Source organism: Spermophilus citellus (genome assembly GCF_964194105.1).
Source record: "Spermophilus citellus genome assembly, chromosome: 7".
In the NCBI taxonomy this organism is placed as follows: domain Eukaryota; kingdom Metazoa; phylum Chordata; class Mammalia; order Rodentia; family Sciuridae; genus Spermophilus; species Spermophilus citellus.
The window spans coordinates 158,873,097-158,887,880 of NC_138188.1; positions in this window are offsets into that span (position 1 = coordinate 158,873,097).

Genomic DNA, 14,784 nt, shown 5'->3' on the forward strand with positions numbered 1-14,784 from the left:
GGGAACCTGCCGTGACTGCTTCTTGGTCCGGGTCCTGCTGGGTGCTGTGGGGGCCAGGGGGGCAGAGTGGAGCTGCCGCCTGCACCCAGAGCAGGCCAAGTGACCCTCCGGCGTGGTATCATGACACCCCAACTGCAGCTGGGGCCGAAGAGAGTAGCCGCTCATGCCTGGAACAGGACCAGCGACCCGACAGCGTGGTAGCCAAGTCACCCCATTTGGAGTAGGGGCTGTGCAGAGCCGCCGTCTGAGCCTGCAAGGTAGGCAGACCTGCAACCCACTGGCAGGACAGGCCCGGTAGCCTGCCAGCGTGGTGGACAAGTAGCACCGAGGCAGTCACGTCACACTGGTTAGAGTGGGGGTGGAGCAGAGCCGCCGCCCATGTCTGGAAAAGGCCCAGTGACCCGTTGGAGAGGCAGTCAGGTACCCCCACTGGGAGTGGGAGCTGAGCAGAACTGCCGCCCGAGCTCGCAAGGTAGGCAGACCTGCGACCCACCGGCGGAACAGGCCTAGAGGCCTGCCAGCGTGGTAGACACGTCACACCAATTGGAGTAGGGGCCGAGCAGAGCCGCTGCCCACATCCGGATCAGGACCAACGACCCGAGGGCATGGTAGTCACGTCACCACAATTGGAGTGGGGGCAGAGCAGAGCCGCCACCCGCGTCCTCAGGGTGGGCAGACCTGCGACCGACCTGCGTGGTAGACAGATCACCATAATTAGAGGAGGAGCACAGCCACTACCCACCCTGCAAGGGAGATTTCCCAACTATACAAGAGCAATATAAATAAATAGGGGGAAATTTTCAAAAACACAACAGTTTCACCAAGCAGAAAGAAACGCGAGCAGTATGAAAAGACAAGGAAAGAAAGGACCACAAGCAATGCAGGTCAACTCAACTTTAGAAGAGGTAATAGCTGCAACAGATGGAATGTCAGATAAAGAGTTCAGGATATACATGTTTCAGATGATCTGGAGTCTCAAGGAAGACATGAGACAGCAAAATCAGACAATGAAAGATCACTTTGACAAGGAACTACATAAACAAATCCAGGAAGTAAAAGGTCAATTTCACAGGGAGATAGAGGTAATAAAAAACAAACAAATAGAAATCCTAGAAATGCAGGAAGCAATAAACCAACTTAAAAACTCAATTGAGAATACTACCAGCAGAGTAGAACACTTAGAAGACAGAACATCAGACAATGAAGACAAAGTATTTCAACTTGAAAAGAACATAGACAGCTCAGCAAGTCTGCTAAGAAACCATGAGCAGAACATCCAAGAAATATGGGATAACATTAAAAGACCAAACTTAAGAGTCATTGGGATACAGGAAGGCACAGAGCTCCAAACCAAAGGAATAAACAATCTATTCAATGAAATAATACGAGAAAACTTCCCAGACTTGAAGAATGAAACAGAATCCCAAATCCTAGAAGCCTACAGGACGCCGGATGTGCAAAATCATAAGAGATCCACACCTAGACACATTATAATGAAGATGTCCAACATACAGAATAAGGAGAGAATTTTAAAAGCTACAAGAGAAAGGAAGCAGATTACATTTAGGGGTAAACCAATCAGGATAACAGCTGATCTCTCAACACAGACTCTGAAAGCTAGAAGATCCTGGAATAACATATTTCAAACACTGAAAGAAAATGGGTTCCAACCAAGAATCGTGTATCTGGTGAAATTAAGCTTCAGGATGGAAGATGAAATTAAAACCTTCCACGATAAACAAAAGTTAAAAGAATTCGCAGCTAGAAAACCATCTCTTCAAAAAATCCTTGGCAAAACATTACAGGAAGAGGAAATGGAAAATAACATTGAAAACCAACAGTGGGAGGTAGGACAGTAAAGGGGGGAAAGCAATCAAAGAGGAAAACAAATCAGGTTTAGTAACATTAATAAACAAATATGGCTGGAAGAACAAACCATATCTCAATAATAACCCTAAATGTTAATGGCTTAAACTCACCAATTAAGAGACACAGGCTAGTTGAATGGATCACAAAACAAGACCCAACAATATGCTGCCTACAGGAGACGCATTTGATAGGAAAAGATATACATAGACTGAAGGTGAAAGGTTGGGAAAAATCATACCACTCATATGGACTGCGGAAACAAGCAGGAGTGTCCATACTCATATCTAATAAAATAGATTTCAAGCCAAAGTTAATCAAAAGGGATAAAGAGGGACACTGCATACTGCTCAAGGGAACCATACACCAACAAGACATAACAATCATAAATATATATGCCCCAAACAATGGTGCAGCTATGTTCATCAAGCAAACTCTTCTCAAGTTCAAGAGTCTAATAGACCACCATACAATAGTCATGGGAGACTTCAACACACCTCTCTCACCACTGGACAGATCTTCCAAACAAAAGTTAAATAAGGAAACTATAGAACTCAATAACACAATTAACAACCTAGACTTAATTGACATATATAGAATATACCACCCAACATCAAGTAGTTACACTTTTTTCTCAGCAGCACATGGATCCTTCTCAAAAATAGATCATATATTATGTCACAGGGCAACTCTTAGACAATATAAAGGAGTAGAGATAATACCATGCATCTTATCTGATCATAATGGAATGAAACTGAAAATCAACGATAAAAGAAGGAAGGAAAAACCATGCATCACTTGGAGAATGAACAATAGGTTACTGAATGATCAATGGGTTTTAGAAGACATCAAGGAGGAAATTAAAAACTTCTTAGAGTTAAATGAAAACACAGACACAACATATCGGAATCTATGGGACACATTGAAAGCAGTTCTAAGAGGAAAATTCATTGCTTGGAGTTCATTCCTTAAAAAAAGAAAAAAACAACAAATAAATGATCTCATACTTCATCTCAAAATCCTAGAAAAAAAAGAGCAAAACAATAGCAAAAGAAGTAGAAGGCAAGAAATAATTAAAATCAGAGCTGAAATTAATGAAATCGAAACAAAAGAAACAATTGAAAAAATTGACAAAACTAAAAGTTGGTTCTTTGAAAAAATAAATACAATCAACAGACCCTTAGCCATGCTAACGAAGAGAAGAAGAGAGAGAACTCAAATTAGTAGCATACGGGATGAAAAAGGCAATATCACAACAGACACTTCAGAAATACAGAAGATAATTAGAAATTATTTTGAATCCTTATACTCCAATAAAATAGAAGATAGTGAAGGCATAGATAAATTTCTTAAGTCATATGATCTGCCCAGATTGAGTCAGGAGGATATAGATAACCTAAACAGACCAATAACAATAGAGGAAATAGAAGAAACCATCAAAAGATTACCAACTAAGAAAAGCCCAGGACGGGATGGGTATACAGCAGAGTTTTACAAAACCTTTAAAGAGGAACTAACACCAATACTTTTCAAGCTATTTTAGGAAATAGAGGGAGAACTTCCAAATACATTCTACGAGGCCAACATCACCCTGATGCCTAAACCAGACAAAGACACTTCAAAGAAAGAAAACTACAGACCAATATCTCTAATGAACCTAGATGCAAAAATCCTCAATAAAATTCTGGCGAATCGGATTAAAAAACATATCAAAAAAATTATACACCATGATCAAGTAGGATTCATCCCTGGGATGCAAGGATGGTTCAATATACAGAAATCAATAAATGTTATTCACCAGATCAATAGACTTAAAGATAAGAACCATATGATCATCTTGATAGATGCAGAAAAAGCATTCGACAAAGTACAGCATCCCTTTATGTTCAAAACATTAGAAAAACTAGGGATAACAGGATCATACCTCAACATTGTAAAAGCAATCTATGATAAGCCACAGGCCAGCATCATTCTGAATGGAGAAAAATTGAAGGCGTTCCCTCTAAGATCTGGTACAAGACAGGGATGCCCTCTCTCACCACTTCTGTTCAACATAGTCCTCGAAACACTGGCCAGAGCAATTAGACGAAAGAAATTAAAGGCATAAAAATAGGAAAAGAAGAACTTAAATTATCACTATTTGCAGATGACATGATTCTATACCTAGCAGACCCAAAAGGGTCTACAAAGAAACTATTAGAGCTAATAAATGAATTCAGCAAAGTGGCAGGATATAAAATCAACACGCATAAATCAAATGCATTCCTGTATATCAGCGACAAATCCTCTGAAACGGAAATGAGGACAACTACTCCATTCACAATATCCCCCCAAAAAATAAAATACTTGGGAATCAACCTAACAAAAGAGGTGAAAGACTTATACAATGAAAACTACAGAACCCTAAAGAGAGATATAGAAGAAGACCTCAGAAGATGGAAAAATATACCCTGTTCATGGATAGGCAGAACTAACATCATCAAAATGGTGATATTACCAAAAGTTCTCTATAGGTTTAATGCAATGCCAATCAAAATCCCAACAGCATTTCTTGTAAAAATAGATAAAACAATCATGAAATTCATATGGAATAATAAAAGACCCAGAATAGCAAAAACAATGCTAAGCAGGAAGTGTGAATCAGGCAGTATAGCGATACCAGACTTCAAACTATACTACAGAGCAATAGTAACAAAAACAGCATGGTACTGGTACCAAAACAGGCGGGTGGACCAATGGTACAGAATAGAGGTCACAGTAACCAATCCACAAAACTACAACTATCTTATATTTGATAAAGGGGCTAAAAGCATGCAATGGAGGAAGGATAGCATCTTCAACAAATGGTGCTGGCAAAACTGGAAATCCATTTTCATCAAAATGAAACTGAATCCCTTTCTCTCGCCATGCACAAAAGTCAACTCAAAATGGATCAAGGAGCTTGATATTAAATCAGAGACACGGCGTCTGATAGAAGAAAAAGTTGGCTATGATCTACATACTGTGGGGTCAGGTTCCAAATTCCTCAATAGGACACCCATAGTGCAAGAGTTAACAACCAGAATCAACAAATGGGACTTACTCAAACTAAAAAGTTTTTTCTCAGCAAAAGAAACAATAAGAGAGATAAACAGGGAGCCTACATCCTGGGAACAAATCTTTACTCCACACACTTCAGATAGAGCCCTAATATCCAGAGTATACAAAGAACTCAAAAAATTAGACAATAAGATAACAAATAACCCAATCAACAAATGGGCCAAGGACCTGAACAGACACTTCTCAGAGGAGAACATACAATCAATCAACAACTACATGAAAAAATGCTCACCATCGCTAGCAGTCAGAGAAATGCAAATCAAAACCACCCTAAGATACCATCTCACTCCAGTAAGATTGGCAGCCATTATGAAGTCCAACAACAACAAGTGCTGGAGAGGATGCGGGGAAAAGGGTACACTTGTTCATTGTTGGTGGGACTGCAAATTGGTGCAGCCAATTTGGAAAGCAGTATGGAGATTTCTTGGAAAGCTGGGAATGGAACCACCATTTGACCCAGCTATTCCCCTTCTCGGTCTATTCCCTAAAGACCTAATAAGAGCATGCTACAGGGACACTGCTACATCGATGTTCATAGCAGCACAATTCACGATAGCAAGACTGTGGAACCAACCTAGATGCCCTTCAATAGATGAATGGATAAAAAAAATGTGGCATTTATACACAATGGAGTATTACTCTGCATTAAAAAATGACAAAATCATAGAATTTGGAGGGAAATGGATGGCATTAGAGCAGATTATGCTAAGTGAAGCTAGCCAATCCTTAAAAAACAAATGCCAAATGACTTCTTTGATATAAGGGGAGTAACCAAGGACAGGGTAGGGACGAAGAGCTTGAGAAGAAGATTAACATTAAACAGGGACGAGAGGTGGGAGGGAAAGGGAGTGAGAAGGGAAATCACATGGAAATGGAAGGTGATCCTCAGGGTTATACAAAATTACATATAAGAGGAAAGGAGGGGTAAGAGAAGAATAATACAAGTGGAAGAAATGATTTACATTAGAGGGGGTAGAGAGAGAAATGGGGAGGGGAGGGAAAGGAAGGGAGGGGGGATAGTAGAGAATGGGATAGACAGCAGAATACATCAGTCACTAGAATGGCAATATGTAAATCAATGGAAGTGTAACTGATGTGATACAGCAATCGGTATACGGGGTAAAAATGGGAGTTCATAACCCACTTGAATCAAAGTGTGAAGTATGATATATCAAGAACTATGTAATGTTTTGAACGACCAACAATAAATAAAATTTAAAAAAATAAAATAAATAAAGCATTAAAAAAAAAGAGAGATTAAACACGTAAACCTCAGGTCGTGAGGTGACCGCAAGGGTCAATACATTGTCAAAGGAAACTTCTAGAAGCCTAAAATTACTTCTAGGACATGGACCTGCTGCTCCATCTTTCTAGAAAGGCCCAGGGCTGCGGGGACCAGCTGGCTGACCACCTGCAAGCTTCGCCATGCTGTCTGCCCTGGGAAGAGGTGAGTCTGGGTCTTCTCTCCTTCTAACCTGGACCAACTTCAGCCTGGAGGAGGGCTTTGCTCTTGTGTGGACCAAGCCCTTGCAGCTGCACCAGTCTGGGACTCGAAACAGGACTGTAGTGTCAGAAGGAGCTCCTCTGGTCCCACACCACGCCCTCTCCACTTGCCCTGGCCCTGTGTTCCCTGCTGCCTCCCGGGGTGCCAGCTACTTCTGGGTGGCCTGACTCTTTGGTATCCTGGTCGGCTCTGCAGCAGGGCCCTGCTAAGGCTTGAGGTTTGCCATGTTGAAGTTGGTCTGCCGCCATGAAGAGGTGGGACCTTTAAGAGACCATGAGTCCCTAGGAGAGATTACGGCATTTCTCAGGCATCTGTTCTGTCCCCTGTATTTGGTTGCTGTAGGAGGGCGTCTGCCTTCCTTGGCTTCCCTCTTGCACGTCCTGGTCTGGGCTTTCACCCTTTGCCAAGTCGCCGTGTCCTCACCAGAGACAGTGGTCCTGCATGCCCTTGGACTTTCCAGGCTCTAAAACCTAGAGCCAAGTAAACCTCTGTCCTTTAACTGGCCTGGTCTCTGGTATTATGTAATAGCAACAGAAAGAACAGAAAATGGTACTTTCTTCCCCCGTTTTCCTCCCTGTCCTGGGCCTCACATCTGTAGAGGTCAGAAAGTGGAGCACAGCCTCTTGCCTTGGGCACATGGCCCTGGGCACAGCTCTGAGCACACCTCCCTCAGGGCTGGCGGACAAGCAGCAGACCCTGTGTCTTGGCCCTGGCCGCTGGGCCCCTCTCTTCCCTCAAAAGATCTTTGACTTCTTCTCTTGAAAGTGTCACCTGTGGCTACCTGGCTGGCTCTCGCAACCCTGGGGCCCCAGATTATCAAAGGGCAGAACCCATGTGCATGTTCGCTGGTGAGAGTTTGACTTGGGTGCTCTTTTTGGTATTTTCTAGAATAATGTTTTCTCTGACAAAATTCAGTCTGTCATTTGAAATCTGTGATGAAGAGTCCGTTTTTCTGAGGATTGATGAGCTTTCCAGTCTAGAGGTATTCAGAAACGCTTGGAGTTCCCACTATATACCAATGTCCTTTAAAATTTATAGGTTTTTGTTATTGTTGTTTTTGTTGAAAACATATTTCAGACAAAATTAACAGTAACTCCTTACAGACATCAGAAACCTGGTCCATATTCAAATTTCCCTATTGTTCTCTAAACGCATGTTACGGCTGGTTTGTTCAAACTAGGATTTTTATTTATTTAAGTTGTAGATGGACACAATACCTTTATTTTTTTATTTGTTTTTTATCTTTATGTGGTGCTGGGGATCGAAGCCAGGGCCTCACACATGCTAGGCAAGCGCTCTGCCACTGAGCCGCCACCCTGACCCTCAAACTAGGATTTAATCAAGGTCTGGCTGTTGTGTGTAGTTATTGTGTTTCTTGAATTTCCTTAGATCCAGCTCCGTTTGCTGTCTCTATTTCAGATAATAGCTAGAAAAGTTTTCCCTATTCTATTATTTTTAATGGTTTTGATTTTCACATTTGAATCTTTATTTCCTTGTCTGTTATGAGGCACTGATTCAATTTTATATTTTCTCCAGTGGCTCTCTGGTTGTTCCAAACCATTAAGAAGTTTGCCCGTGTCTGTTAGTTAAAGGTGCAGCACTTCCCATTGATCGCAGGGTGACTGTCATGGTTACCTTTGGTCTTGGGGACTGTGGAGGGGTTGTGTTGGTTTGTCACCTGCTCTCAGCCCACTGCCGCAGTTTCAGCTGGAGAGGCTCTGAGGGCATTTTAATATTGGCAAATGTTCTGGTTTGGATAAGAGGTGTCCCCCAAGTCTCCTGTGTTAACTCAGGGATGTTTGGAGAAGTGGTTGGAGCGCGAGGATGCTAACCCAATCCTAGTCTGAATGGACTGACTGGGTGGGAAATTGAGGCAGAAGGGTGCACTCTGGAAGGGCGCTTCTGCCCAAGCCCCCTCCCTATCTCTCTTTGCTTCCTGGACACCATGTGCAAAGCAGCCTTCCGCCACCTTGATGTTCTGCCTCTCCTTGGGCCCAGAACCACAGACTCAGGCACCATGGACTGAACCCCTGAAACCATGAGCCAAAAACCACTTTTCCTCCTCTTAGTTATTGCGGTCAGGTGTCTGGTCCCAGTGATGGAGAGGTGACTCACACAGCAAGCTGCTGTTCCAGATCCACCTCTCCTCTCTCCAGGGTTTTCTTGGTGCCTTGCTTGCCCCCCCCCCCCACCGCCATATAAATTTTAAAATAAATACACCTAATTTAAGAAGAAAATTCTGTAAATTATAAATTGAGTTTGGTAAACTGACTTTTGATCTCAAGTCAGCTTATCCATGAATAGGACATGTCTTTTCATTTATTGAATCCACTTTTGTATCCTTCAGGATTGTTTTGAAGTTTTTCTTATAAAAGTTTTACACAGTTCTTGCCAAGTTCAGGCTGAGGTATTTTTGTTCTGTTTTGAATGGCTTTTTCTCTTCTAATTGCCTGGCATATGAATGTCTGAAGGTTTTCCAACACTGGGGTTTGAACCCTGCGGTGCTCTGCCACTGAGCTGCATCCCAGCCCTTTATAATGTTCTATTTTGAGATGGGGGTCTTGATAAGTTGCCCAGGTTGGCCTTGAACTTGCAATTCTCCTGCCTCAGCCTCCTGGGTTGCTGGGACCACAGGCATGCACCACCATGCCAGGCTACAGCTATTGATTTTTATGTTATTCCATATCTTACTAAATTCTCATTGGTTTTAGTTGTTTGTCTATGGAGTATTTTTGCATTTTTCGGGTGTGCAATGATATTATCTGCAAATAGTGGTATTTTATATTTTCTTTGCAACACCAGACGTTTGTTGCTCTTGCTTGTCTAGTTATATTGGCTAATCATCCCGATGCACGGTGAAGTGATAGAGGCATAGTGGGTGTCCTCACTCCTGACTTTAGTGGGAATGTGTGCTATTGAAACATAATTAATATTGCGATATATTTGGTCTCTGCTCCTGGCATAGAACTCCTAAGACCCTTGGAATTTTGAGCAGGGGGGTGGGAGGAGTATCCCTTGTAATTTCCCACTGGCTCCTTTCCAGCCAATCCAAGTATGGGGCAGTGAGAATGGGGCTGGTTGCGGGGGGGGGGGGGGGGGGGGTGTGATGATGGGAGGGCGTGCACTTCCTGCCCCTCCACCTGCGGGAGGAGCAAGGTTGAATCCCGCAGGCCAGTGACTCCATCCCCCGCCTGTGTAATACAGCTCCATGAAAACCCTACATGACGAGGCTTGGGGACTTCTGGGTGGGAGAGGCCTCTGCACGCCAGGAGGACAGTGTACCCCCAATGCCACAGTGATGGAAACTCCTGAGCGTGGGGCCTCACCACAAGCCCCTCTTCATCTGGCCACTCATTTGTACTCTTGGTAAATGTTCTTTGTGACAACCAGTTACTGTATGTGAAGTGTTTTCCCGAGTTCTCTTCTACCAAATTACCAAGCCTGAGGGGAAGGTCTAGGAGCCTGACGTAGAGATGGTCAGTGGGAGGACGGAAGGGCCAGGATTTGTGTTTGGCTCGGAAGTTGGAGACCCTCTTTTGGGCTGAGCCCTTCACTGAGGAGCTGGGTGCTCACTGCAGGCAGACCTGTCAGAGGGAAGCTGAATTATAGGGCCATAGGCATCAGAGGCCTCCCAGGTCCTGAAGGACAGCTTGGGCCACGTCACCGTCTGCACCCAGATACCACCTCCCCAAGTGAATGCAGGTGTGCTGCTCAGCTCCTGGCCTCTGGGACTGTGACACCCCAATACTGAAAGCAAGGGAGGCTGGGGAGTGACCTCGAGAAGCCTGCAGCGTTGCCCTTCAGGTCTGTGTGCTGTCTTAGTCTGGGCACTCTCGTGGTTTGCTTGTCCTAAGGTGCTCGGGCCAGCCGTCTTCTGGTGTTTGCATGAGGGCTCTGTCCTCCGACTTTGGCCTTAGCCCTCCTCGTGGGGGGTGCGTTGCATCAACACCCTTTAGCTGGGTGTCACACTTTGATCCAGTCATTTTCTTTGTCACCTCTGTGTTTTAAGTGGGGCGATATGTCTTGTTGCGTGGCGGGATGTTTCGGGTGTACCGTCAGGCGTGGTTAGAGCTGGCCAACGGGCATAGGCACTGCCTGGTGCTTTTGTGGAGAGGCGCAGGGTGGCCACCCCACCGTGCTGCAGGATCAGCTCCTTGGCCTGCTCCTCCTGTCCAGCTGTGCAGGAATTTCCTGTCCGGGACCATCATCAGTCAGCAGGGCTGGCCGCCAGCATCGCACCCTCTGCTCCTTGAGCTCAGCGCTGCTGATCCCGAGGTGAGTGAGACCAGGCGGTGCTTGTCCTCTGGGACCACTGAGCCCCGTCCCCAGCCCTTGTTTGTGTTTTATTTAGAGACAGGGTCTGAGTTGCTTTGGGCCTCACTAATAGAGTGAAGGGAAACAAACCCCTTTCCTTCCTCCATGTTGCTGTAAACGACAGGACTCCCTTCCTTTTTTTTTTTAAAAAGAGAGAGAATTTTTAATATTTATTTTTTAGTTCTCGGCGGACACAACATCTTTGTTGGTACGTGGTGCTGAGGATCGAACCCGGGCTGCACGCATGCCAGGCGAGCGCACTACCGCTTGAGCCACATCCCCAGCCCAGGACTCCCTTCCTTTGAAGGTGGTCAGTATCCCCCTCTGCACACAGGCACGTTCTCGGTGTCCCTTCATCGCTCGCCGGACAGTGGGTTGAGTCCATGTCTTGGCTGCTGTGACCAATGCTGCCGTGGATATGGCAGGCAGCTCTCTCGGCCTCCGGTGCCTGTCCCTAGAATGCGGCCATTCTAAGGAGGGCAGGGGAATATCTGACTCTGGTTTTGATTTGGATTCATTTCTTTGATGATTAGTGGGGGTGAGCATTTTTCCAGTCGACCTGTTGGCCATTTGTATGTCTTTTGAAAAAATATCTGTTCGGGTATTTTGCTCATTTCTAAATTGGGTGATTTGGTTTTGTGCTATGTAGTTGTTTGAAAGTCTTTTGTATTGAATCGGATCTATTATCCATTTAGATTTGATACAATACTGATCTATTTGGAACCCAAATCCCGCCCTGTCTCAGTATTTCTATGCGCGTTTTCTTCTTGTCTTTGGACTGATTAGATATTTTCAATTATTTCCTAGGCCCTCTATTAGTCTGGAGACCGTACAACACCCTGCTCTTCTTTTAGTGGTTACTATGCAGATCACAAAGCATGGCATGCATTTATTAAACATTGATGTCATTTAGCACTTGACCCTCTGCCTAGACAATGCAAGGATCTTAGGACATTAAACTGTAAACACTGCTCAACTTATGTGCTGCTATGATCATATTGTAATTCTGTATGTTTTAGGTCACAATAGATTGTTGTTGATTTTACATAATCACTAGTTTGGGGACTAACCTATATTACAATTTATCCTTTTTTCTTACTCATTTTCCCTGCACCTCTGAGGTCTCATTGAGGATTATTTTTATTTTGTTTTAGGAACACTTTTCGGGTTTTCCTTCCTTCCTTCCTCCCTCCCTCCCTCCCTTCCTTCTTTTCTTCCTTCCATACCGGGGATTGAACCCAGGGGCACTCCACCACTGAGCCCCATCCCCAGCCCTTTTTGTATTTTATTTAGAGACAGGGTCTCTCGGAGTTGCTTGGGCCTCACTAAATTGCTGAGGCTGGCTTTGAACTCGCGATCCTCCTGCCTCAGCCTCCGGAGCTGCTGGGATGATAGGCATGCACTACCACACCCAGCCTGGCCAGTCATTTTATATAGTTTCCCTCAGGTTTTTTTCTTTTCTGGTGCTTTCTAGTAATTACGCTCAGGTTATACAGTTTTGGCTAGAATACGGAGAAGGGATGCGTCTTCGTTTAATCTAACTGCCTACTCTCTGGCCAGATGGTCAAGGGTTAGCTGCACTCTTAGAACAAGCCCTCCAAGTAGCCAGCCGGCCTTGACGGACACGTTTACGCATCCACTTCCGTCGGTCTTGATGTATGTGGGCGCCTGTGTAGCCACCACCAGGATCAGGAGAACACAGTGCCCTCTCCCCTGAGACCCCTGTTCTTGCCGGTGGACACCCTTCCTCGGTCCCCTTCCTGGCAGCCGCAGATCACCAGTTTTAATTGGTTAAAGACATCTTAAAATTTACTTGGGAGAATCGATGCCTGAGAACAGCCAAGGAAAGCACAAGTGAGAGGGGCAAGGGGGGTGCCGGTGTCTGTGTCGGATGTCACTCTGCGGGGCCCAGCTCCAGTCGTGTGACACAGTGCCAATCAGAGGCAGGCAGCCCGCTGTCCAAGGGGAGCCTAGGACAAGCAGGACTGCGGTTCTGTTCAGCGCCCAGCCTCCTGGTGGGGCTGACGGTTGGAATGCAGTAAGGCTCGATTCCAGGTTTCAAGGTTCCCGAGCAGAACAGAGTAGGTGGCTTTGGGCAGGCGGCTCCTGAGAAGGATCCGGCCTGGTGAGCCATCTTATCTGACGAAGGGGACGCGGGGATCAGGAATGGCCTTCCTGGAAGAGGAACTGCATGAACAAAGGTGGGGAGACGTGAATGATGGGGCCTGTGTGTGGCCCCCTAGAACCAGAGAAAATGCCACGTTACGTGGCCCAGGATGTGGGTGCCGATCCGCACCTTGAGATGTGGACGCGATCCTGCAGAGGGGTCCTTATCAGTGCCCGAGGGAGGCAGAGGAAGGAGACCAGAGAGATGGCAGCCTGAGCAGGACTGGGCCCAAGGAGGCTGGCTTGGAAGACAGAGGGGAGGCCAAGAGCCAGTTGGAGAAGCTTCTAGAAGCTGGAAGGGACAAAGAAATGGGTTCTCCCTTAGAGCCTCCAGAAGAAAGCCCACTTGATTGGAGTGTGGGTTTCATTAGGGACTTCTTCAGACGGTAACCGTCATGTCAAGCCACGGAATGTGCTACTACGGCAGCCACAGAAAACCAGTGTCAACACCAAGTGATCACTGAACATCAGACCCTGGGGAAAGTGGGGTGTGTGTGAGTGTGGAGGCAGAGAGGGGACCAGGGACCAGATCATGAGGTCCTTGAGGGTCACCGTGGTCCTTGAATTGACTCTGTGGGCGGAGCTGTGGCTCCTGCTGGGGGCCCCTTGCTGGCAGGAGGGTTTAGGGCAGAGAGCACACCTGTTCTTAGATACCCTGCGGTGTCCACCCTGGTGACCCGGCTCTGGAGAGTACTCCCTTGGGAAGTGTTGATGGTGTCCACCACCAAGTGATAGGTCAACCTGCTCTTGATTGAGCCTGATCTTATTTCAATTTTTACGGACTTGTGACTTGTCTCCATCTTCAAGGTTTGGCCTGATCTTGTGCCGTAAGGTAGAAAAGCCACAGACTCTGGGAGCTGAGAGCCCCAGAGGAGAACAGGGTGGGAGAGAGGCACCAGCCGCCTCCTGCACCTGGGCCCGGGCACATCCACGATGGTGGCCTCCTGTCGTGGTCCAGACTCAGATGCTACAGGTTGTGTCCGGCTCCTCTTGGGTCTCTTCCCAGGGCTGCCAGCTCAACCCCTGGGTAGTTGGTCAGCTTTTCATGACTGTGACAAGAAAAGCTAGAGAAGGGAGATTTAATTTGGCTCATGGTTTCAGAGGTTTTAGTCCACGGTCGGCTGGCCCCATGGTGGGGACGTCGTGGAGGAACTGGGAAGGAGAGGTGGGGGCAGGGACAGACACAGGTCTAGTGGCCTACTTTCTTCAACCACACCCCACCCGCCCAGTTTCCACCAGCTCCCTGTAGTCCGTTCAGAGGATTAATCCATCAAATGGATTGATCCACGGATGAGGTTGGAACCTTCATGATCCAATCATTTCCTAAAAGCCCTACCTCTGGACATTGCTATGTTGGGGACCAAACCTACAACACAGGAGCCTCTGGGGGACTTTCCAGGTCTGAGCCATAAACAAAGAGCTGAGGACATTCTATTTATCATCGTCGTCGTCGTCATCATCATATGTAGGTCTCTTATCTGAAGTTTGTCTGACCCAGTTTAATTGACCGTGATTATTTCTTTGTGCAGATTTTTTTTTGTTGCAGACGGTGACACACAAAACTCGAGGGTGTTTGGTGAAGCACTTAGCTCAGTGGAGTGCCCAGCACTTCTGGGCCTGCTGTTCTGCACCAGTGGTGTCCTCAGACTGTGGTGGGCTTTGGGTGATGGCATGTCGCCTATAAGCAAGCGGCTACTGTTTTTTTTTTTAACCTTTATTTTATTCATTTATTTATATGTGGTGCTGAGAATGACCCCCAGTGCCTCACACATGCTGGACAAGTGCTCTGCCACGGAGCCCCAGCCCCTGCCCCGAGGTGCTACTGTTTTTGTTTG